The sequence below is a fragment of the Salvelinus alpinus genome, chromosome 2 (genome assembly GCF_045679555.1).
Source record: "Salvelinus alpinus chromosome 2, SLU_Salpinus.1, whole genome shotgun sequence".
Classification (NCBI taxonomy): Eukaryota; Metazoa; Chordata; class Actinopteri; order Salmoniformes; family Salmonidae; genus Salvelinus; species Salvelinus alpinus.
Window position 1 is genome coordinate 47,945,608 of NC_092087.1, and position 26,365 is coordinate 47,971,972.

Genomic DNA, 26,365 nt, shown 5'->3' on the forward strand with positions numbered 1-26,365 from the left:
GAAAAAGACTACTCTGCATGGAAAAGCTGACCACTGCTTTCAGATCAGATCAGATGTTGAAGGTGGAAGGGGAGGCCATTGATAAATTATTCGAGAGGGGGCGGGAGATGATGACAGAGGCCTGGTCCAGATTGTTGGGGGTAAGGGTCGCGTTTGTTACCAACTTGGTCTGTGCTTTTACGGTTCTTGCCATTGTTTTTAGGGGGGGTTAGGGGTGTGTCGGTCACATGACCTCCTATTGCATTGGTGTCAGGGCTAAACCTCTTGGCTCCACGTTCCTCGTCTGCCACCACACCATCCCTCTTCAGACGTATCTCCATGGGGTCATCGGCTACATCTGGCACAGAGAGAGTGAGTCAGTGTGTATTCCCTCTTTTGAGTTTAGCTGCGTTGTCTTGTTTAGTGTGTGTGTGTGTGTGTGTGTGTGTGTGTGTGTGTGTGTGTGTGTGTGTGTGTGTGTGTGTGTGTGTGTGTGTGTGTGTGTGTGTGTGTGTGTGTGTGTGTGTGTGTGTGTGTGTGTGTGTGTGTGTGTGTACCTCTGGTGAGCAGAGTTGTGTTCTCTTGTTCATTGCAGGTCCAGGTTCCTCTGGCTGACCTCCTGGTGGCTCACCATGAGCAGGGGGTAGTTGTTACCTAGACACATCAGATGGTCAGGATGTAGTAGGGGAATTCCACACTAACGGAATAAAACTGACTCCGATTTTTCACTTTAAGATATTTCCTGAACAAAAAACATTGTTTTCAAAGTTAAACAAATCATACAACTCTATGCACAATGACTACTTTGAACAATTTGCACCGCAAATTTCACAAAAACACATTTACTGGAAGAACTGTGCAGATGCAACGTTTGATAACAGAATTAAAGTAAAATCGCCCTCAGTTTTTTATGCGACCACATTTTCCAAAAACTCTGTTAAATATCTGCTGCAAATTAAGATTCAAAGATGTCTTCAGAAAGAATGGTGTGTCAGCTATGACATGACACCTTGAGTTAGAAAAAATATATTTTGCTTATTGAACTACAGTAGGTGAAGTGGATTTACACCCGGTAACGGAATTAGGGTAACAGAATGACATCCTGGGGTCCCCGATCTGAACTACACAGATATGCATCATTATGGATAAGACACAGACAGACAGACAGACAGACAGACAGACAGACAGACAGACAGACAGACAGACAGACAGACAGACAGACAGACAGACAGACAGACACAGACACAGACAGACAGACAGACAGACAGACAGACAGACAGACAGACAGACAGACAGACAGACAGACAGACAGACAGACAGACAGACAGACAGACAGGGCCCTGGGACTTAGGGCTAGGTGTCCCGCTAGCGCTAGGACAACTTCCGGTGAAACTGGAGGGAGCGCAATTCAAATAAATAATCATAAAAATGATAGATATTAAACATTTAGGTACATATAAGTGTCTTATATCGGTTGAAAGCTTAAATTCTTGTTAATCTAACTGCACTGTCCGATTTACAGTAGCCATTACAGCGAAAGTATGCCATGCGATTGTTTGAGGACGGCGCCTCACATCAAAATATTTTTCCACCGGCACAGTTTCATAAATTCACAAATAGCGATTAAATATTCACTTACTTTTTGAAAATCTTCCTCTGATTTTTCATCCAAAGTGTCCCAGCTATAACATGTAGTGTCGTTTTGTTGGATAAAATCCTTCTTTATATCCCAAAAAGTCAGTTTAGTTGGCGCCGTCGATTTGAGTAATCCACTCGTTCAACTAGCAGAGAAAGGAATCCGAAAATCTTCCCCTAAACTTTGTTTCAACAAGTCAAAATATGTTTCTATTTACTCCTCAGATACCCTAAAATGTAATTAAACTATAATATTTCTTACGGAAAGAAGTATGTTCAATAGGAAACCGATTTTAGCAGGTGCGTAATGTCTTCATCGCGCGCACATACACAAATTTCCAAGACTGTGTCCCTGTACTAAAACTGATATTTCTTGTTCGTTTTGGAAGTTACAAGCCTGAAACCTTGAACATAGACTGCTGACACCCTGTGGAAGCCATAGAAATTGCATCCTGGGAGCTAGAATTCAGTATGCCCCTCTACTTTCCATTGTAAGAGGATGGTCTCTCAACAATTTTTTTTATTACGGTTGGTTTGTCTTTGGATTTTCTCCTACAATATCTATTGTGTTATATTCTCCTACATTATTTTTAACATTTCTACAAACTTCAGAGTGTTTTCCTTCCAATGGTACCAATTATATGCATATCCTGGCTTCAGGGCCTGAGCAACAGGCAGTTTACTTTAGGCACGTCATTCAGGCGGAAACTGAGAAAAAAGGGGCCTAGCCCTAAGAGGTTTTTAACTGTGCCTCTCTGATCTGTGTGTCTTTCTCCCACTTCCTGTTGAACACGGAATGAGAAAGAGCTCAGTTTTGTTTGTTTGAAAAGTTTGTTGTTTGAAAGTGTATTGGAAAGTTCTTGGTAGCTATCTAGCTTCATAGTTTGGATCCCGCAACGTAGTTGGCATCAGTTGCTGGGACTGCTTGTCTCTTTCCAGTGATCCTGCCGACCAAGGACGGGTCTGTGGAGCTATTTGGCGTCACAGCTAGCCTAGCTTCTAGCTAGCTACATATCAAGCTAGCGAGTTTTTCTTGAACGCAGCCCATGACGAGGTTATCCATTGTGGCTGGGACCGTGGATTGTCCCGGGTTTGTGGCTGTCTAGATCCCTGCTGTTTGTTGTTTTCTATTTTCCCCGTGACCTGCCCTGTCTGAAACTGCAAGGAGTAACAGCTACCATGACAAAAGACCAAAGCCAGCGGGAGTACCGTTGAGGACAGTGGTGTCTCTCTATCACACGTTAAGGATCTTTTAAATGAACAAAAAGAAACCTACAAGCAATTGTTACAGCAACAAGAAAATAGCAGCACACGCACACACACACACCAATTGATTAATGGACTTCAGAATGTATATTTTTTTCTATTGCTTTGTCTGCTCTTTTCAGTATTATGTCTTTCTCTGATAAGCTACTCAGGAAAGGGCTGACAATAGCCCATATTAATATATGTAGCCTCAGAAATAAGGTTAATGAAATCAATAACTTGCTAACATCAGATAACATTCATATATTAGCCATTTCTGAGACTCACTTTTGATGATACATCAGTAGCAATACAAGGGTATAACATCTATAAAAGAGACACAAATGCTTATGGGGAGACGTGTTGCTGTATATATTCAGAGCCAAATCCCTGTAATGCTTAGAGAAGATCTTATGTCAAGTGTTACTGAAGTGTTGTGGTTGCAGGTTCACTTGGCACATCTATAGCCTTTACTTTTGGGGTGTTGCTATAGGCTAGCAAGTGCTAACAGTCAATATCTAAATAATATGTGTGAAATGCTTGACAGTGTATGTGATATAAACAGAGAGGTCTACTTTCTTGGGGACCTGAATATTGACTGGTTTTCATCAAGCTGTCCCCTCAAGAGCAAGCTTCTTACTGTAACCAGTGCCTGTAATCTGGTTCAGGTTATTAATCAACCTACCAGGGTGTTTACAAACACTACAGGAACAAGATCATCCACATGTATCGATCACATTTTTACTAATACTGTAGAACTTTGTTCTAAAGCTGTATCCGTACCCATTGGATGCAATGATCACAATACAGTGGCTATATCCAGGAAAGCCAAAGTTACAACAGCTGGGCCTAAAATAGTATATAGGAGATCATACAAAATATTTTGCCCTGACTCTTATGTGGATGATGTTAAAAAATATTTGTTGTTCTGATGTGATTGATGAGGAGCATCCAGACACTGCACTTGATGAATTTATGAAATTGCTTCTTCCAATTATTGATCAACATGCACCTGTTAAGAAACTGACTGTTAGAACTAAGGTTCCATGGATTGATGATGAATTGAAAAACTGAATGGTTGAAAGAGATGGGGCAAAAGGAGTGGCTAAGTCTGGCTGCATATCTGACTGGCTTACTTACTGCAAATTGATAAATGATGTGACTAACCTCAACAAAAAGAAGAAGAAACTTTATTATGAAGCCATGATCAATGATATAAAGAATGATGGGAAAAAAACTTTGGAGTACTTTAAATGAAATTATGGGCAGAAAGACAAATCCAACTCCATCTTTCATTGAATCAGGTAGTTTATTCATCACAAAACCATTTGATGTTGACAATTATTTTTATGATTATTTTATTGGCAAAGTGGGCAAACTTAGGCAGGAAATGCCAACAACGAACAGTGAGCAATTGTATACATGCATAAAAAACTGATAATGAAAGAAAAGCAGTGCACGTTTTGTATTTTGTAAAGTTAGTGTGGAAGAGGTGGTAAAATAAGTGTAATCTATCAATAATTTAACTTAGATGGAAAGCTACTGAGGATGGTAGCTTACTCTATAGCCACTCCTATCTGTCATATTTTTAGTCTGAGCCTAGAGGAAAGTCTTTGTCCTTAGGGCTGGAGGGAAGCCAAAGGAATTCCGTTACCCAAGACTGGTAAAGCGGCCTTTACTGGTTCTAACAGCAGACCTATAAGCTTGCTGCCAGCTCTTAACAAACTGTTGGAAAAAACTGTGTTTGACCAAATACAATGATATTTCTCTGTAAACAAATTAACAACAGACTTTCAGAATGCTTATAGAGAAGGGCACTCAACATGTACTGCACTGACACAAATGACTGATGATTGGTTGAAAGAAATTAATAAGAAGATTGTGGGAGCTGTACTGTTAGATTTCAGTGCAGCGTTTGATATTATTGACCATAACCTGTTGTTGAAAAAACTTTTGTGCTATGGCTTTTCAACTTCTGCCATATCGTGGATTCAGAGCTATCTATCTAATTTAACTCAGAGGGTTTTCTTTAATGGAAGCTTCTCTAATGTCAAACATGTAAAGTGTGGTGTACTGCAGGGCAGATCTCTAGGCCCTCTACTCTTTTCTATTTTTACCAATGAGCTGCCACTGGCATTAAACAAAGCATGTGTGTCCATGTATGCTGATGATTCAACCATATACACATCAGCAACCACAGCTACTGAAGTCACTGAAACCCTTAACAAATAGTTGCAGTCTGGTTTGGAATGGGTGGCCAGTAATAAACTGGTCCTGAACATCTCTAAAACTAAGAGCATTGTATTTGGTACAAATCATTCCTTAAGTTCTAGACCTCAGCTGAATCCGGTAATGAATGTTGTGGCTGTTGAACAAGTTGAGGAGACTAAATTACTTGTCATTACCTTAGATTGTAAACGGTCATGGTCAAAACATATTGATTCAATGGTTGTAAAGATGGGGAGAGTTCTAGCCGTAATAAAGAGATGCTCTGCTTTTTTGACACCACACTCCAAAAAGCTAGTTCTGCTGGCTCTAGTTTTATCTAATCTTGATTATTGTCCAGTCATGTGGTCCAGTGCTGCAAGGAAATACCTAGTTAAGCTGCAACTTCCCAGAACAGAGCCGCACGTTTTGCTCTTAATTTACTCTTAATTGTCTCTCTTGGCTAAGTTTTGAGGAGAGACTGACTGCATCACTTCTTCTTTTTATAAGAAACATTAATGTGTTGACAATCCCAAATTGTTTGCATAGTCAACCTACACACAGCTCGGACACACACACTTATCCCACCAGACATGCCACCAGGGGTCTTTTCACAGTCCCCAAATCCAGAACAAATTCAAGAAAGCGTACAGTATTATATAGAGCCCTTATTGCATGGAACTTCCTTCAATCTCATATTGTGTGTATGCATTGATATGTAGGCTATGTGTGCCTTTAATTTTTTTAAATGTAGTTCTGTCCTTGAACTGTTCTTGTCTATTGATGTTCTGTATTATGTCATTCTGTATTATGTTTCATGTTCTGTGTGGACCCCAGGAAGAGTAGCTGCTGCTTTTACAGCAGCTAAAGGGGATCCTAATAAAATACAAAATACCAAAATTCATCATTATTGTAATGTATCACAAACAGGTATACAAAGGTAGAAATATGCAATATCCTTATTTTAATGAGCTCCGTCCCCAAACAAAAGCACATTTTGTTGGTCCGGACCAGACAAAATCTGAACCAATCATAGAAGTCTATGTTTCACAAGTTTGGACATCACAGTACAAACACATTTTTAGGATGGAAAATGGTTGAAAAATGTATGTATTAATTAATTTCTCAAAAAATTGGACTCGTAGCTTTCATTTGAAACCCAATTTGACATGTTCCTATGAATTTCACCTTAGTGCTCATGGGTGGAAATGCCCAGTACAAGCAGCAGTCTGAAAAAGGGGACTAGTAGCTTTAACAGTAGTTATGGTAAAAAAAAGTACAGAAGCAGCATCATACCAATGATACAGCAAGCCTGCAGCAACACTTCCTCTAGAGCCGTCTAGGGCTCATAGATTTAGAGGGGAAATACTTCCTGAAGACACACAAAGAGAGATACATGAATCACAAGGCTGAAATATAAATCTGGGGTTTGAGAAAGTGTGTGTGTGTGTGTTCGAGAGCCCTACCTGAGGTATTCTCCGTCTGTGCGTCACCAGAAGAGTACAGGACAGAAGATACGTGTGGACTGGTGGAAGAAGGCACTGGCAGACAGCCACATCCAGTTCCCTGCATTTAAACTGTAGTCTGCATCCAACAGGTGCCCCTCAAACACCTGACACACAGAGAGCACAGGGAGATGCAGAGAGAAGCACAGACAGCTACTGGAGGAGCACAACAGCAACTGGAGACACCTTGCAAAGTGACCAATTTTAGAGCCAGCAGCCACGCTGCCCCGCTTTTCCTCATTTTTGGTACCTTGAAGCCCTCCTCCCTGTTGATCCACAGGTCTCCCCACTCCTCCCTACCCATCCTTCCCCTCCTCCATCTATACCTTGATGTCCTCTTCCCAGCTGATCCACATGTCTCCCACACCTCCCTCCCTACCTTCATGCCTCCCTCCCTACCTTCATGCCCTCCTCCCAGCTGATCCACAGGTCTCCTCTGGTCAGAAAGCAGGCCACAGCGTGTCAGGCCAAGTGGTGGATCCAGCCCCCCTGCCTCAGCTGAGTCATGATGGCGTCGATCAAGGTTAAGCCTGTCTGTTCCTGAGGGAGGGAGACGGGGACAAGGACAGGGGCGTCATTGACAGTCACACATGTTGTCTGAATGTTTATTTATCTGAGTTAGTGCTTTGTTTAGTGCAATTTAGTCAGCTCTTAGGACAGGTGCTAGTGCTCAAATTACATTGACACTTTGGGACAAATATCTTTTTCAAAGTTGGGTCATACCTTCCTCCACTTCCGTAGCTCCTTCTCCTTGTCGTACCAGCCAATCTGCAGGCATATAGAGTTGCCCTCCATCTTGGTAAATTTGGCCATTGCCGAAACGACGGTGTAGAAGAACTCCCTCCACAGCACTTGGCCCAGCAGAGAGACGAGAGGCAGGGAGTGGTTCTTCGACTGGAGGGGGTTGAGAGGGAAGGAGGGAGGTAGGCGAGGTACGGAGTGGGCGAGAAAGGGGCGGAGAGGGAAAGAAGGAGAGGAGGAGGTAAGGGAGAAAGAGGGAGAGTGATGAGGACAGAGGAGAGAGAACGAGGTTATACTGAATAATAAAACAAACTCCTTGCTTCTAACTATAATTTCAACATCAGGGTCTTCTGGTGAACACAACTTACCTGTGCATAGACCTTAGAGAGCCTGTGGTAGAATGCCCGTACAGACAGACAACCCAAACTGAGGTAAGGACTGAGACCCGTGGTACTGGGTAGCAGGGTGTTGGGGATGGTGCGTGGCTTGGAGAAGTTAGCCACCAAACCCTGTAGGGAGGGACAACATGAGACAGTTAGAGTGCAAAATGCAACAAAATGCCAGAGATTCTCTGGTAAAACAACTAATAAGAAGAGAGAACATTTCTGCATGGAATAAATAAATTCAGGTCTTCAAAATCAACATCTAAAACGAATGAATCTATTGATAATGCATCCACTGGTGTCGGTCTACTTCGGAGTGGATTTACATGATTAAAGGGATAGTGCAACATTTACTACCCAAAGTCAAATGAACTCGTGGATACCATTTGTATGTCTCCGTGTGTAGTTTGAAGAATGTTGAAAGTAGTTTCTGGCGCCATTGCTAACTAGCGTTAGCACAATGACTGGAAGTCTATAGGAACAGCTAGCATGCATGGCAAAATTTCCCAAATGTTGCACTGTCCCTTTAAGTATGGATTGGTAGCTGTTATAAAGTACCTGGCTCTCAATGTGTCTCTGTAGCAGTGGAGGCTGCTGAGGGGAGGACAGCTCATAATAATGACTGGAACTGAGAGGATAGAATGGCATCTAACCATGTGTTTGATGTATTTGATACCATTCCAACAAATCCGCTCCAGCCATTACCATGAGCCGTTCTCCCCAGTTAAGGTGCCACCAACCTCCTGTGCTCTGTAGCCTCATCAAGGCATGGCTCTCTCCTCCAGGCCACAACACATCTGACTGCCCTTCAATGCCCAGATCCTCAACAGAGGGGACCCTGTGCTCCCCTTCACTGTACTCCTCAGCTGCCGGGGAAGGGCACGTCCTGCAAGGGAAACATAATTATAACGTTACCACAATACAACAGGGAAGGACACTTCCTACAATACAAGGGAAACATCCATACAATGTTACCCCAGTACAAATAGAAATAATGTTGGGCAGCCGTGAGTTATTGGATCTGTTTCTATTCTGCTCCCTTTTCCTTTTTTCAAACATCTGTCTTTAGATCAGCCTGGAGGACACGACTGCAGTGTCACAATATTTATTTTTGTTTTCCTCCAGCCTATCACGAATGTCTAGTGTATACCCCCTCTCCCTGGACGACAAACCCTTTCATGTTCAAGCCCTCTCCGTGTTCCAAAGCTTCATTTCCAGCCACTAACAACAGCCAGTAGGTCTAAACTGGGCTTCGAGCCAGTCTCAAGGCTCTTATCCCTATTCACTTTCATACTGTACAGAGAACAGTGGCACCTGTTCACATCACAGGAGAAAAGCCTGTATGTCTCCCCAGAACACTGGTCCCAGATCACATCAAAAAGCAGCAGAACAGCAGGGAGTAGGGTTCTGCTGTGCTTTTGATGGTCTGGCTGGCTCACACAGAGTTAATCTGCGTTTGACTGGGTCACAGTGCATCAAATATATAGCACACATGTACACACAAAACAAAACACAGAGATCACTGCTTTGAAGTTTGAACAGCTGGCATGTATTGTAGATTAGAGCACTTAATGGAACAAACAGAGTGCTCCCACTGAAGCACACACACAAAAGGCAGCGGCAGGGTCAATCTCAGGTTATTTCTCAGTCAACTATCTCTTTAGAACATATGGACACACCCATTCCTTCCTTGGCGGGCGAGTTTACCCAACACAAGCAATCTGGCAGCAGAGAGAGGCATCTGTTCCCTCAGTGACTCAATGACACACACACACGCACACGCGGAAATTACAACAGAAGCTGTGCCCAATCAACACTATCTTATAATGCCATAATTAGTATACAATTAGCACAGGGAGAGTGGTTTTAATTCTCTATTATGGTAAATAGTCTTTTGGATTAAATTGTCCTATTTAGATCAAAATACTGGTTCATTACAGTAGAGGCTGACTAATTAACTTGGGCACATTGTGTTCGCAGGAGAGGACAGTGGAGAGAAATTAGGCTCTCTGTGTGCTGCTGACTGAAGCTCCCAACGGGACCAGAAGGTCTCGTACCACAATCAGAACAGAAGGAATCCCTGCAGCATATGACCCATAGAAAACAACATTAAACTGTCTGTGTACCCTATCCTTCTTTATCCCATTCCTGGTGGTGCTGAGTGGGACACATGGAAGGTTTTATGGTGACAACTGAAGACTGCACTTACTGTGTGACTTCTTAGTACCTGCTCAGAAAATCTCAAGTGCTCAGATGTTGACTACCTGAGATGTATGGTAACATGTAGAGCCCACATATCTGGCTTGATCTAGGTATACACTCCATAAGCGTGTCATTTATGACACTAAGTGCTCTACTTTAATAAACCTTACACAATGGTAAATCTTAGCACTGGCGGTAGTGTTATAGGTTCGGGGCGGTGTCAGAAATATTTGAGCCATTTTCACAATAGGAATTATGGGCGCAGTAGCTGGTGGTGGCACAAAAGGGCTGGGTTTTGATGAATAAACAAGTTGTGGGTGTGTCGAGGCTTAGCCCCTTCTTAGGGATAGACCCCTTTTTTCTCCACTTCCTGTCTGAATGACGTGCCTAAAGTAAACTGTCTGTAGCTCAGGCCCTGACGCCAGGATATGCATATAATTGGTACCATTGGAAAGAAAACACTTTGAAGTTTGTAGAAATATTAAAATAATGTAGGAGAATATAACACAATAGATATGGTAGGAGAAAATCCAAAGAAAACCAACCGTAATATTTTTTTGTTGTTGAGAAACCATCCTCTTAGAAATGCAAGAGTAAGGTCATTGCTCCCTGGAGGAAATTCCTATGGCTTCCACAGGGTGTCAGCAGTCTATGTTCAAGGTTTCAGGCTTGTAACTTCAAAAACGAATAAGAAATATCAGTTTTAGTACAGGGACACAGTCTTGTAAATTCGTGCTTGCGTGCGCCATGAAGACATTATGCACCTGCTAAAATCGGTTTCCTATTGAACATACTTCTTTCCGAAATAAATATTATAGTTTGATTACCTTTTAGGGTATCTGAGGAGTAAATGGAAATGTATTTTGACTTGTTGAAACAAAGTTAAGGGGTAGATTTTCGGATTCCTTTCTCTGCATGTTGAACGAGTAGATTACTCAAATCGACGGTGCCATCTAAACTGACTTTTTGGGATATAAAGAAGGATTTTATCTAACAAAACGACACTACATGTTATAGCTGGGACCCTTTGGATGACAAATCAGAGGAAGATTTTCAAAAAGTAAAGTGAATATTTAATCGATATTTGTTGGTGGAAAAAATATTTTGATGTGGGGCGCCGTCCTCAAACAATCCCATGGCATGTTTTCGCTGTAATAGCTACTGTAAATTGGACAGTGCAGTTAGATTAACAAGAATTTAAGCTTTCAGCCGATGTAAGACACTTATATGTACATAAATGTTTAAAATCCATAATATTTATGATTATTTATTTGAATTGCGCATCCTCCAGTTTCACCGGAAGTTGTCCCGCTAGCGGGACACCGACCCATAAAAACGTGCTCCATGGCTAAATATGTGGTTTCTTCAAGTTGTGTATTGACTGTCTTTTATGTATTGCGTTGTCATCAACTCCAGTTCGAATGTTAGTCCGTTATAGCCTAGTTCGTTAACTAGCCTGACCCATATTTGCAAAATATTTTTGAACATGTTTGCAGTCCACATTGTTCTAATTGTATGGCTTCAATATGGAAATACAATGTTAAACATAGACTACAGTATTCACCTTGATATAGGGGCTAGGCCTTCTGTAAATAGCAGTCTGGACATGGATATGCAAAATGTACTCAATAAGCAAGATTAAATTCACTAGGCTATTGATAAGGCCTAAAAAGACATGCGTTCTCAATTTAAAACCAATTAAACCAAAAAATCGATCTGTTTTTTAAACTAACAACAATATTTCTCAATAGAATCAGGTCAGAACTTGATCTTAACTTGATTGCTCTTTGTCGCAGACAATTTTCCTGCTGCTTCAGGAAATTCAAATGAGCCTCGAGTCTTGAGTCCCTGAAAGAGAAGTTCTCTTTCTCTCCATGCAGTGGCAGTCGAGTCATTGGGATCCGTGCTTGCTATCAAAATAATTGTCTCTCTCGCTCACTCAAAAGCTAGGTCTAGGTCCTATTACTGCAACATTAAAATGTACAAAAATGGATCTGAAATGCAGCCATACACATTAACAACCGTCGTTTTAAAAATACAAGTTAGATATTGGTCTAGGCTACGACATACAAGTGTCAAGTGTATCAAAATTCAATCGTGGCCTAGGTTGGTCTAGTGGTTAGTCAGCGTGGGTTTCATTCCGGCCCACACCCTTCTGGCACAATTAACTCAGTCCCCCCAATTGACTTGATTCATTTACACATTTAAAATATGGACAGTCTATGGATTTAACCCCCGGTCTTGATAAGAAATGACCATACCAGACACTTTTGGATAACATAAATAGGAAACAAATAAATGAATAACAATAAGCTACGCCAACAGCTTCTGTTCATACAAAGTGTCGGATAAATTGCCACAGTGGATTTCAAGTGGTAAACGATGAAACACTTTATTTATATTGTACAGAATGCTTGCCATATAGATAAATCACCCTTATTCTGTTCAAAAGGGACTAAGTTGTTCCGATTACAATACTAACCAGAGGATGAACATATCTTGAAAGACTTTGGTTGCAAGCAGGACTAACGTTAAGGTAACACTGACATCTTTTAGGAAGCGGTAATGAGGTGAACAATAATGGTTGCAATTGAGATCAGCTGTGCGGGTGAATTTAGCACGCACAGTTTAACGATCAGATGTAGATAATCTTGTTCCATTGATGGTTTCAATAGGCGCCTTGTTATTTGATTATATTCCAGTAGGCTACATTCTGTAGGCCATCGTTAGCCTATCCATTGTTACATAACGAAAGGTGTGAAAAACGATAATAGGCTAGCCTACTGTTTGTGTTTCCCTGGCTGAGTTGATGAGCTGATTTGTGCCATCAGTTGATTGACAGATGTAGGCCTAATGTGTTACGATAAACTTTCCTCAAGTGTGAATGCTCGCCCATGTTTTATAGTTAGACTATGTATAACTTGTCAATGTAGTTATGGGCTTTGGTGTGGATTGAAAGCCTGTATTGTGTGGCTTTAATATTTATAAAGTAATATTTATATTTGTAAAGCTGTCAAGATGTTTATGCACTTGAGCCTATCCAAAGACGATTTCGTTGAGCTGAGACATTTTTCTTTGACGTGTAAATTATTAGACTATTCGTTTCACTTCTTGGAAACATTTAAATAAACGCAATGAACTTGTGGGCCTAATGTGGCTTAGGCTGGTCACTAAATCGCCAAGCACTCATGAGGCTCGGCGCCAGGGGGCGCACTGTTTAGACCACTGCGTCACGGCAGTTCACAATGCTCAAGCAAGGACTAAGAATACTATGAATACTGATGATCCAAACCATAGCCCTGACCTTAAGCACTGAATACCTAAACTGTTAACCTTCGAGTGGTTTCTGTTTTTACCCTGTAACCACGCGGAATTAATGCATCAAAAATAGACGTTCTTTCATGAGTCAAAGAGCAGTGGGACGGATTTGAACCCATGTCCACGCTGGCATATGTGTGCTGGGGTCAGTGGCTGTAACCGCAAGATCACAAAGGCACTAAGGCAACCAAAGTAATGTAACGTATTGCTTGCCTTCAACACATAATAAAACAATTGATACAAAAATAAAACAGATTTTCCCTCACGGAAAATACATCTACCCCCTGCAAATAAGAATTCACACGAGATACGCTGTAGTCTGCATGTAGCCTACATAAGGTACAATGTAGCTACAGTACTGCAATGAATACAAACATCGCTTCCAGCTGCCCCCTGGCTGCGATTCTAAATATTTCTTCAGATATTAAAATCCTCTTGCTGCAGGATTTCCTCCTGCGACGAAAAGGGTCAAATTAAGATCTGACATCTGTAGGCCTAACGGCTCTTCGGCAGGAGGCATGTATGTTTGTCCTATCATTGAATATAGTTTATTAAATATTATACACTGTGTGGTTCAAGCCCTAAATGTTGATTGGCTGAAAGCCGTGGTATATCAGATCGTATACCATGGGTATGACAAAACATTTATTTTCACAGATCTAATTATGTCGGTAACCAGTTTATAATAGCAATAAGGCACCTCAGGGTTTGTGGTATATTGCCAATATACCACGGCTAAGGGCTGTATCGAAGCACTCGCTGTTGCATCGTGCGTAAGAAAAGCCCTTAGCCGTGGTATATCGGCCAAATAGGCCTAGTTATAACAAACATGTAGCCAATCAGCATTTTTTCCTATTGGATTTAACATGGAAACATTTGTCAACACACGTGTTCGAGCCATGGACAATTGGACATTGCCCAAACGTTATAATAAGAATAGCCTACCATCGCCGTTGATATGGCCTGTGAGTTACTTTGCCACATGAAAGGTAAACAAACAAACAGGAAAATAGTCTAGGCTACGAGCAGATTCCAATCCACGGACAGCCATCGGTATTCCCCCGACTAGACAGATCCAACAGATGAAAGTAGAAGATGCACATTTTTTAACAAAATGATCAAGGAAAAACAATAATCAGTCTATTGTAATAACTTGCAATATACTCCTAAACAGACTTCCTACAGTCACTGACACCTTTCATTCAATGACTATTGCACATAGGCCTAATGAAGCCCAACTTTTCAAATAAGCTGCATGGACACATTGCTTTTTCTAAAATAATGTCCAATATTAAACTGGAATCAATCAATCAATCAAAAGTATTTATAAAGCCCTTCTAACATCAGCCGATATGTCACAAAGTGCTATAGAGAAACCCAGCCTAAAACCCCAAACAGCAAGCAATGCAGATGTAGAAGCACGGGGCTAGGAAAAACTCCCTAGAAAGGCAGGAACTTAGGAAGAAACCTAGAGAGGAACCAGGCTCTGAGGGGTGGCCAGTCCTCTTCTGGCTGTGCAGGGTGGAGATTATTACAGTACATGGCCAAGATGTTCAAACGTTCATAGATGACCAGAAGGGTCAAATAATAATAATAATCACAGTGGTTGTAGAGGGTGCAACAGGTCAGCACCTCAGGAGTAAATGTCAGTTGGCTTTTCATAGCCGATCATTCAGAGTTAGAGACAGCAGGTGCGGTAGAGAGAGAGAGTCGAAAACAGCAGGTAAGGGACAAGGTAGCACGTCCGGTGAACAGGTCAGGGTTCCATAGCCGCAGGCAGAACAGTTGAAACTGGAGCAGCAGCACGACCAGGTGGACTGGGGACAGCAAGGAGTCATCAGGCCAGGGTGTCCTGAGGCATGGTCCTAGGGCTCAGGTCCTCCGAGAGAAGAGAGAGAGAGAAAGAGAGAGAGAATTAGAGGGAGCATACTTAAATTCACACAGGACACCGGATAAGACAGGAGAAATACTCCAGATATAACAGACTGACCCTAGCCCCCCGACACATAAACTATTGCAGAATAATTACTGGAGGTTGAGACAGGAGGGGTCGGGAGACACTGTGGCCCCGTCCAACTATAACCCGGACAGGGCAAACCAGGCAGGATATAACCACACTGACTTTGCCAAAGCACAGCCCCCACACCACTAGAGGGATATCTTCAACCACCAACTTACCATCGTGAGACAAGGCCGAGTATAGCCCACGAAGATCTCCCCCACGGCACGAACCCGAGGGGGGCGCCAAACAGGACAGGAAGATCACGTCAGTGACTCAACCCACTCAAGTGACGCACCCCTCCTAGGGACGGCATGGAAGAGCACCAGTAAGCCACTAACTCAGCCCCCGTATTAAGGTTAGAGGCAGAGAATCCCAGTGGAGAGAGGGGAACCGGCCAGGCAGAGACAGCAAGGGCGGTTTGTCGCCCTTGCTGTCGTTTGTTGACTGTTTGCTGCTCGTGATATTTTAATGGTTGGTTATAGGCTGCTGATTAGGCTATGGTGTGCCTCTGCTGGCAAAATGTATGCCATAACCAATTGCGTTACTGCCAAGACCAGCTTTTGATGAGTCTTAAATAGCACCATTAGCTCTGCTTGAAATTGGCAGATTGGCTCACATCTTTAAGGACACATCTCAAATATTTCCACCCCTCTCACCTCAGCGGAAGCGAGCTGATAAGACAGGTAAATTCCGAACCCTGGCGCCAGTGTTGAAAAATAGCTAGCTTTTACAAGTCGAAATTGCCAAAGAGCGCGCATGTGACATCAGCACCACCTTAACGGCGGCCTAAAACAGAGGCCTCAATTTGAGCAGAAGTAATGTACTGTACTCACTGGAAGTCCTGAGCTGTGATCTCCCTGGCAGGTTTGTCTGGCTCCCCCAGGTTGGACAGGACATGTAGAAACTTCTTATATGTCAGAGGTGGTTCCCCTTCCGTTGGCCTTCAATATCCTACAGTGGGGAGAGAGAGGAGAGAGGGTGGGAGAGAGGGATATAGAGGGGGAGGTATGGAGAGGGGGGAGAGAGAGAGGTTAGAAGACAAGCAAGGAGGGTTTACAGTTGGAGACACAAAGACACACCCACGCACACAGATGACACACAAACACGCACACATACACAGCCAAGAAGGAAAGCAGGCATTGAAGTACTTTGCTTTCAAACACTGGAGCACATACAGCCTGGAAGCCAGGGCCTGGAGGCTACGGTGGAAGGTAGAAGAACACATCAATATGTTTTCAAACCAATCTGTGCGGATCGACCACTAATTTTCCAGTTCTGTTGGTGCATCTTGTTGCTATTAATGTTTCTAGAGACCAACTAGTCCCTTTCATAACATATTGAGTTTCTTACAGATAAAGACAAGTACAGGCAAAGGACAATTCCAAACAATCAATTCATAGGTTATTACAGTGTAATTACCATGTAACCATATAATTTCTAAAATACCTGATAACGTTTAGCCTGGGTACCAGTCTGTTTTGCCATCATTCCACTCCTTGCAGCTCCTGTCATGCTAAACATCTTTGGCATATGACACAGAGTACAAGGAGTGGAATGTTAGCAAAACAGACTGGTACCCAGGCTAGGTAACTGTATGTGCTACTATAAACCCTGTATCAGGTTACCCAAGTTAGCCCACTGATCTGCAGGAGGAATCTCCAGCGCACGGCCCCAGTGCGCATGTCCAGGATGAACACAGGGTACACACACGCTGATGACTCCAGGGCCCCCACCAGGGACAGGTTGTCATGGAGACGCAGGCCCTTCTGGAACAGGTGGATGATTCAGTGTTGGCTCAGGGTGTTATGGTTGGATCTGGTTGGCTTCTTATGCAAACACACAACAGTGTGTGTAGGCTCAGCGACAACCAAGCTCTTGATTGATATCTGTAGGAGAGGAGGTAGAGGAAAAGAGTTCAATACTAGCACTTTATTTTCAAGTTATCCGAATAAAAAGCCATGTGTAATAGAATAGATAAGAAAATGCCCCCAAAAAGGTAGGAGACCAACAGACTTTAGAAGTTAGAGTGGCAAAGAAAAAATGCTGTATTATTATAGAAGAATAAAGGGAACATTTTTGGCAAATCAAAGAGATAGGACATGACAATGACTAGTGCTCCAGAAAGTGGACATTTTCTTAATCTACAGTGCCTTCAGAAAGTATTCACACCCCTTTACCTTTTCCACATTTTGTTGTGTTATCAAGTGGGATTAAAATGTATTTAATTGTATTTTTTTGTCAACCATCTACACAAAATACTCTGTAATGTCAAAGTGGAAGAGAAATTCTAACATTTGTAAAAAAAGATATATACAAATTATATATACACTAGAGTTCAAAAGTTTGGGGTCACTTAGAAATGTCCTTGTTTTTGAAAGAAAAGCACATTTATTGTCCATTAAAATAACATCAAATTGATCAGAAAAACAGTGTAGACATTGTTAATGTTGTAAATGACTATTGGAGCGGCTGATTCTTTATGGAATATCTACATAGGCGTACAGAGGCCCATTATCAGCAACCATCACTCCTATGTTCCAATGGCACGTTGTGTTAGCTAATCCAGGTTTATCATTTTAAAAGGCTAATTGATCATTAGAAAACCCTTTTGCAATTATGTTAGCACAGCTGAAAACTGTTCTGATTAAAGAAGCAATAAAACTGGCCTTCTTTAGACTAGTTGAGTATCTGGAGCAACAGCATTTGTGGGTTCGATTACAGGCTCAAAATGTCCAGAAACAAAGATCTTTCTTCTGAAACTCGTTAGTCTATTCTTGTTCTGAGAAATGAAGGCTATTCCATGCGAGAAATTGCCAAGAAACTGAAGATCTTGTGTACTACTCCCTTCATAGAACAGCACAAACTGGCTCTAACCAGAATAGAAAGAGGAGTGAGAGGCCCCGGTGCACAACTGAGCAAGAGGACAAGTACATTAGAGTGTCTAGTTTGAGAAACAGACGCCTCACAAATCCTCAACTGGCAGCTTCATTAAATAGTACCAGCAAAACACCAGTCTCAACGTCAACAGTGAAGAGGCGACTCCGGGATGCAAAGAAAAAGCCATATCTAAGACTGGCCAATAAAAATAAAAGATTAAGAGCAAAAGAACACAGAGAATGGACAGAGGAACTCTGCCTAGAAGGCCAGCATCCCAGAGTTGCCTCTTCACTGTTGACGTTGGGACTAGTGTTTTGGGGGTACTATTTAATGAAGCTGCCAAAATGTGGAAAAAGTCAACAGGTCTGAATACTTTCCGAAATCATTGTTTTCCTATTTTTTTGTGTGTGCGCCTGTTTTGCATGTTATTTTGGCATTAATATGTGTCACATCAGTTTGCAAACAACGTAAAAAATTATTGAGTTAATAAAGGGGTCTGCGTCTCTTTTTTGATTTCTTGAGTAAGGCAGCTCCAAAATGCACACGTTTCAGCCTAGCTGTCACGGCCGTCAACAGAAGAGGACCAAAGCGCAGCGTGGTGAGCGTACATATTCCTTTTATTTAGAAAACATATTCCTTTTATTTAGAAAACAATACAAAACAACCGTGAAGCTTAAGGGCTATGTGCCACAAACAAAGTTAATTTCCCACACAAAAAGGAGGGAAAGGGCTATCTAAGTATGGTTCCCAATCAGAGACAACGATAGTCTGCTGTCCCTGATTGAGAACCATACCCGGCCAAATCATAGAAATACAAAATCATAGAAAACAAAACTTAGAATGCCCACCCCAAATCACACCCTGACCAAACCAAATAGAGACATAAAAAGGCTCTCTAAGGTCAGGGTGTGACACTAGCTCAGTGCTTTCTGTGGTGGAGGGGCAGCCAGTGGAAAATACAGAGCGTAGGTGTTGGCAATCTTCTATAGTTGCGCTGTGATTGGCTCAGTGCTCTGTCACTCACAGGGACACTACGTCAATGTAAAATCTATAGGGTGAGCTATAACTTTGGAACCCCTTTGGGTGCTGCCATATATTTACATTAGAAGTGCCCATCCAAGAAGGCTCAAGGTCATTGGCCACAGATAAAATGACGTCAAATCATGTTATATCTACCGTAGCTTTGATTGGACTGATCATGTCAACATCATACCTTCAACATCTTAGCTTGCAAGCTAGACAAGCAGTCATCATCATTAATCACGTCGACAATCTACTGGAAAATCCTTTTCAATCCTTGTCATATAAAGAGAAATAATAGATAAAACGTTTCGGTGCTCATAAACATTGGACATAAACATTACATAACAAGTTGAAAATCGCAAATCGCTGCAAAACAATCACTATTTTGCTTCCCCTACCTGCTATTCGGTGGAGATGGTGTGTGGTCCAGGTCTGGGTTTAAGGGTATTTTTTCCAAGCTTAAAAAGATAAACATTCACATGCAAAACCATTGGGCCAGAAAAGGTTGTATACATTGGCCATGCTGTCAATCCAGTATGACTTCTGCCGTGTTCAATACAACTGGAAACTCAGCACTGGGAAATCTCATACTTCAGTGAGTTCAATATAACTGGGAACTCACTGGGAAAATAAGTTTTGAACGGTCATCCAACTCGGAAATCAAAGGCTGGAACTTGGGCCTCTTTCTAGGGCTCCGACCAGAAGATCACTGACATCATGATTCGATCATGTTTATTTCAGAGACCCAGTTGCCTTGAAAGCACCATAAATCCAGAGAATGCCAGACTTTGATGACAAAGTTTCATGACAAAATTTGACAACAAGAAGGGCCGCCGCGCCACCTTCCTGTTCAAGTGAGCACAGCACAACGGTCAGTCCAAAAATGTATTGTATGCTGCTGCATAAAAGATGTAAAATGCCAGGGAGGTATGTATACTGTAGCTAAGAAAGTAATACTACGTGCCTGTTGTGTAGTAAGCTGTTAGTAGCCCATGTGCCTCATCCTAATAATTTGGTCCCTTTCCCCCTGATAACTTAGCCTACTGTTCTGACTTGGTGGTGCACATGTCAAATCAAATCAAAGGTTATTTTCACATGCTCCGAATACAACAGGTGTAGACCTTACCGTGAATTGCTTACATAGAAGCCCTTAACCAACAATGCAGTTCAAGAAAGAGTTAAGAAAATATTTACTAAATAAACAAAAGTAAAAGAGTAAAATACAAATAAAAAGTAACACAATAAAAATAACAATAACAAGGCTATATACTGTGGGTACCAGTACCGAGTCAATGTGCGGGGGTACAGGTTAGTCAAGTTATTTTGTGACTTGACTGACTGGAGTCTTTGACAATTTTTGGGGCCTTCGTCTGACACCGCCTAGTATACAGGTCCTGGATGATAGGAAGCTTGGCCCCAGTGATGTACTGGGCCGTACGCACTACACTGTGTGGCGCCTTACGGTCAGATGCCGAGCACTTGCCATACCAGGTGGTGATGCAACCGGTAAGGATGCTCCTGATGGTGCAGTTGAAGAACTTTTTGAGGATCTGGGGTCCCATCCCAAATCTTTTCAGTCTCCTGAGGCGGAAAAGGTTTTGTCGTGCCCTCTTCATGACTGTCTTGGTGTGTTTGGACCATGATAGTTCGTTGGTGATGTGGACACCAAGGAACTTGAAACTCTTGACCCACTCCACTACAGCCCTGTTGATGTTAAAATGGGGGCCTGTTCGGCCCGCCTTTTCCTGTAGTCCATGATCAGCTCCTTTGTCTTGCTCACATTGAGGGAGAGGTTGTTGTCCTGGCACCACACTGCCAGATCTCTGACCTCCTCCCTATAGGCTGTCTCATCGTTGTCGATGATCAGGCCTACCACTGTTGTGTCGTCAGCAAACTAAATGATGGCGTTGTAGTCATGTTAGGCCACGCAGTCGTGGGTGAACAGGGAGTACAGGAGGGGACTAAGCACATACCCCTGAGGGGCCCGAGTGTTGAGGAACAGTGTGGCAGATGTGCTGTTGCCTACCCTTACCACCTGGGGTCGGCCTGTCAGGAAGTCCAGGATCCAGTTACAGAGGGAGGTGTTCAGTGCCATGGTCCTTAGCTTAGTGATGAGCTTTGTGGGCACTATAGTGTGGAACGCTGAGCTGTAGTCAATGAACAGCATTATCACATAGGTGTTCATTTTGTCCAGGTGGGAACGGGCAGTGTAGAGTGCGATTGAGATTGCATCATCTGTGGATACTGTGGGGCGGTATGCGAATTGGAGTGGGTATAGGGTTTCCGGGATGATGGTGTTGATGTGTGCCATGACCAGCCTTTCAAAGCACTTCATGGCTACTGACGTGAGTGCTACGAGGCGGTAATAATTTAAGCAGGTCACCTTCGCTTCCTTGGGCACAGGGACTACGGTGGTCTGCTTGAAACATGTAGGTATTACAGACTTGGTCAGGGAGCAGTTGAAAATGTCAGTGAAGACACTTTCCAGTTGGTCCACGCATGCTTGAGTTCACGTCCTGGTAATCTATCTGGCCCTGCGGCTTGTGAATGTTGACCTCTTTAAAGGTCTTGCTCACATTGGCTACCCGAGAGCGTGATCCCACAGTCGTCTGGAACAGCTGGTGCTCTCATGCATGCTTCAGTGTTGCTTGCCTTGAAGCAAGCATAAAAGGCATTTAGCTCGTCTGGTAGGCCTGTGTCACTGGGCAGCTCGAGCCTGGGTTTCCCTTTGTAGTCTGTAATAGATTTCTAGCCCTGCCACATCCAACGAGCATCAGAGCCGGTGTTGTAGGATTCAATCTTAGTCCTGTATTGACGCTTTGCTTGTTTGATGGTTCGTCTGAGGGCGTAGCGGGATTTCTTATATGCGTCCAGATTAGTGTCCCGCTCCTTGAATGCGGCAGCTCTAGCCTTTAGCTCGGTGCGAATGTTCCCTGTAATACATGGCTTCTGGTTGGGATATGTACGTACGGTCACTGTGGGGATGACGTCGTCGATGCACTTATTGATGAAGCCGGTAACTGAGGTGGTATACTCCTCAATGCCAATGGATGAATCCCGGAACATATTCCCATCTCGAGACTTCTTTAATATTAGAAATCACACACCAGCTATTATTTACAAATAGACACACACACCCGTCTTACCAGACATAGCTTCTCTGTCCTGCCGATGCATGGAATACACAGCCAGCTCTATAGTATCCGTGGCGTCGTTCAGCCACAACTCAGTGAAACATAAGATATTACAGTTTTCATAATATTCATAATCGTAGATCCTCCATTTTATTTTCCAGTGATTGCACATTGGCCAATAGTACAGATGGTAGTGGAATATGTATTCAAGAGTAACAAGTACCTTTGGTTGTCAGGGAAAATGTATGGAGTAAAAAGTACAATATTTTATTTAGAATGTAGTGAAGTACAAGTAAAAGTTGTCAAAAATATAAATGGTAAAGTAAAGTACTTTCAACCACTGATTTGTTTAATTGGACAGGCTCACAGTAACCTGCATTCCTATCATATATCCTCATATTTTCCACCAGGGGGAACAATTTCTCTAAAATGTCACAAGAGGACCCTTTTGGCCCTTGCTGCTTTGATATTAAATTTACAGTCTATGACCCATTAGCATGACTAGAAAATGATGGTTGGAGGGAGACCTGAACACAAAAAAAGTAAACCAGGAACATGAGAATATAGCTTAGGCTACTTGTTGACTGTTGTATGTATGTCAGGTAATATGAGAGCATACATGAGAAATCAGTCATGGCACCAAGATCAATATTAGGCCCATACCTTCTCATCATATTCAAAGACTGCAAGAGGGGATGGCAAATATTATTGCCAGTCTCTAGTGCAGAGTGAGAATATACAGTAGTCAGTCTAACGCATCATCACATGAGAGCCTAGATGAAACATGGATAGGCTAAATACAACTATACATTATTTCCATATTCTCTGAAGCAGACGAATCTGTTTCTCCCTTAATTAATTAGACAACACGCTATCCAATAGGCTTCCAGGAGCAAAGGAAAAGAGCGTGTCAGTCCCCTCCCCTTTGGCCACACACCTGACGTAAGTGATGGTGACTGTTAAATGCATTTTTTTTGTCGCCTAGATAACCTGCACTTGGTTCTGCTTTTTCAATAAATATACCTAATAGGCAACTCACGCGACTCCGGCAACCAAAGTAACTACGTTTATTTCTGGAAGATAAAGAGAGTAGAGTCTAGCTGTCTTCCACCAGTGTCCCCCCGGTTCACCCGCAATGCGGCACATCTTCTACTGAGGTGGAATAGAAACGGTTCCAGGAAATCGATTACTTGTGCCACTGCTCACTTGGCAACTGAACGACGGGCTGCGAGGTTGCTTGTGAGTTTGGTTTGGAATAAGACCTAAATTGAAGAGCGACTAAAACGTTTAGGGGAGTTAAGGTTACTTATTGAAAGATTCTGCAAAAGGTGAGTATTTGCTATTGATATACTGTTTCCTTTTTTCTTGCTGTAATTGTTTTATACTTAAAGTTGAATTCCAGAAGGCTAATAGCATTCTTAAACACAGATAGGCTACACTTTTCCACATCAGTTTATATTGATTTTCCATTTCACTACAAATTATTAGTGATAATGGGCTATAAAGCCCCACAGTTGACGTGTCACCATACCCATAAAACGGGAAATGGTTCGAATCGTTTTTCCACCATCCATTTTCACATAGGGGATTTGTTTTGTGTAGGCTTAACCTGGCGTGACGTTTTGATAACCATTTAAATCTCTCTTGGAAAGGTGACATCAATATATTCAGCTCTATTTATACTCCAATTCGAAAATTACCGCTAGATTTTAATGGGTATTATGACTCATACTGTGGTACTCTATAGGCCTATATTTTCTGTACTCAACAATACGCCAACTATTGGCAATTGCGTATGGGCTAATAGTCGTTGTCATGCCTAGAGGTCTGGAGAATGTTGTATTGCAAAAACAGTTTAAATGGTCCTCTGGCTACCAGCTGCAAGATTTGATTGGATGGTACATTTCAACGTATGGGGTGGGGGGGTGTCAGCTATGACATGACATCTTGAGTTTGAAAACATCTCCTTTTTGTTATTGAACTACAGTGAAGTAGATTTACACCCGGTAACAGAATTTCGGTAATGGAATTTCATCATGGATCCCTGAACTGCACTACATAGAACAGCATAATTATCTATATGAGTGTCATTCTTTTCAGGAGGATGAATCCTAATTAGGTACACAACTGTAGAAATATGCAATATCCTCCTTTGCATATGTGGGTATTATTCTACACACTGGCTATTATTTTAATGAGCTCTGCCTCCAAACAAGACCAAATTTGTTTGGACCGAACCAACTCTGAACCAATCATAAATGTTTTATGTTTCACAAGTTTGGACATTACAGTAAAGTAGTTTAGTAGAGTACAGTACATTATAGTGTGCTCAACTCAGTGTGCTCTACTGTGTACTGTAATGAATTATATTTTACTGTACAGGACTGTACTGTACTGAGCTTTTTAAAAACTTTACTGTATTGTACTGTACTCTCCAAACTTGTGATAAATAGGAGTCTGATTAGATCAGGAAGTTTAAATTAAAGCTTGTCCGGACCGTTCCAAAAAACGTCTGTGAACGTTGAAATCCAGGCCAGGGCGGACTGACCTAATTTGAACTACTTTTCAATGTCCATGGACGTCCGGTGTCGGTCGGTTTCTCACTGGTTAAGGATGCTGGTTACAGTAAATGGAGGGCTCAATGGTAGGTGTCGGTAAGAGCTGGGAGAGTTGACATTACCTGGAGAGGGAGAGAGAAAAGGAGGGGTTGTCCAGACTGTTTTCACACTTGCTTTGACCACCAGATTGTAACGGTTGTTCTCCTCCTCGTCTGAGGAGGAGCATGGATCGGACCAAAACGCAGCAGGTGGTGAATACATGTTGATTTATTAAACAAGACGAACACGAAGCACACTTGAATAACTACAAAACAACGTAGACAGACCTGAACATGAGAACTTACAGAACACAAAAACAGACTAAACAAACGAAACAGTCCCGTGTGGTAACAACACTGACACGGAAGACAATCACCCACAAACAAACGGTGTGAACAGCCTACCTTTATATGGTTCTCAATCAGAGGAAACGTCAAACACCTGTCCCTGATTGAGAACCATATAAGGCTAATTACCAATGAACCTAAACATAGAAACACATAACATAGACTGTCCACCCAGCTCACGTCCTGACCAACTAAACAAAGCTAAACAAAGGAAAATAAGGTCAGGAACGTGACACAGATGACAGAAAGGGAAACATACAGTGCCTTCGGAAAGTACTCAGACCGCTTTACTTTTTCCCAATTTTTGTTACGTTACAGCCTTATTCTAACTGTTTTTCCCCCCTCATCAATCTACACACAGTAGCCAATAATGACAAAGCTAAAACAGGTTTTTAGAAAGTTTTGCACATTTTACAAAAAAAAAACTGATCACATTTTTCATAGGTATTCAGACCCTTTACTCAGTACTTTGTTGAAGCAACGATTACAGCCTTGAGTCTTTGTTATGACGCTACAAGCTTGGTACACCTGTATTTGGGGAGTTTGTCCCATTCTTCTGATTGGTGGAGTGCTGCAGAGACTGTTGTCCTTCTGGAAGGTTCTCCCATCTCCATAGATGAACTCTGGAGCTCTGTCAGAGTGACCATTGGGTTCTTAGTCCTTGACCAAGGCCCTTCTCACCCGATTGCTCAGTTTGGTCGGGCGGCAAGCTCTAGGAAGAGTCTCGGTGGTTCCAAACTTCTTCCATTTTAAGAATGATCGAGACCACTGTGTTCTTGAGGATCTTCAATGCAGCAGAAATGTTTTAGTACCCTTCCCCAGATATGTGCCTCGACACAATCCTGTCTCGGAGCTCTACGGACAATTCCTTCGACCTCACGGTTTGGTTTTTGCTCTGACATGTACTGTCAACTGTGGGACCGTATATAGACAGGTGTGTGCCTTCCCAAATCATGTCCAATCAATTGAATCTATATATTTGCAACCATCATCTCAGTGAACTAATCCATTGCTGAGGCCTAGACTAAAAGTCAATTTATGCTTGATTTGAAAATGTGGTTGGAGGCTCCAACCAGGAGGGTTGGAGGGTGTGACGCAATTGTGTGGCCTCCAGAAGCATGCGGAGGGCAAATTGAGCTCTGTACAGCTTCGCCATGCGCTTCCCAAATATT

General features: G+C 42.4%; 1 protein-coding gene and 1 pseudogene across 1 annotated transcript in view; one reads left to right on the forward strand and one right to left on the reverse strand.

The window, feature by feature from the left end:
* Window positions 1-6,526: 6,526 nt before the first annotated feature.
* LOC139540928 (cryptochrome-1-like) lies at window positions 6,527-20,677 on the reverse strand (annotated as a pseudogene).
* A 2,502-nt stretch (window positions 20,678-23,179) lies between these two features.
* Window positions 23,180-26,365, forward strand: part of LOC139563441 (DENN domain-containing protein 2D-like) — a 32,643-nt gene continuing 29,457 nt past the window's right edge. Inside the window, exon 1 of the mRNA XM_071382118.1 lies at window positions 23,180-23,577. The gene's annotated coding sequence lies outside the window, so the exon portion shown is untranslated. The remainder of the gene's footprint in view (window positions 23,578-26,365) is intronic.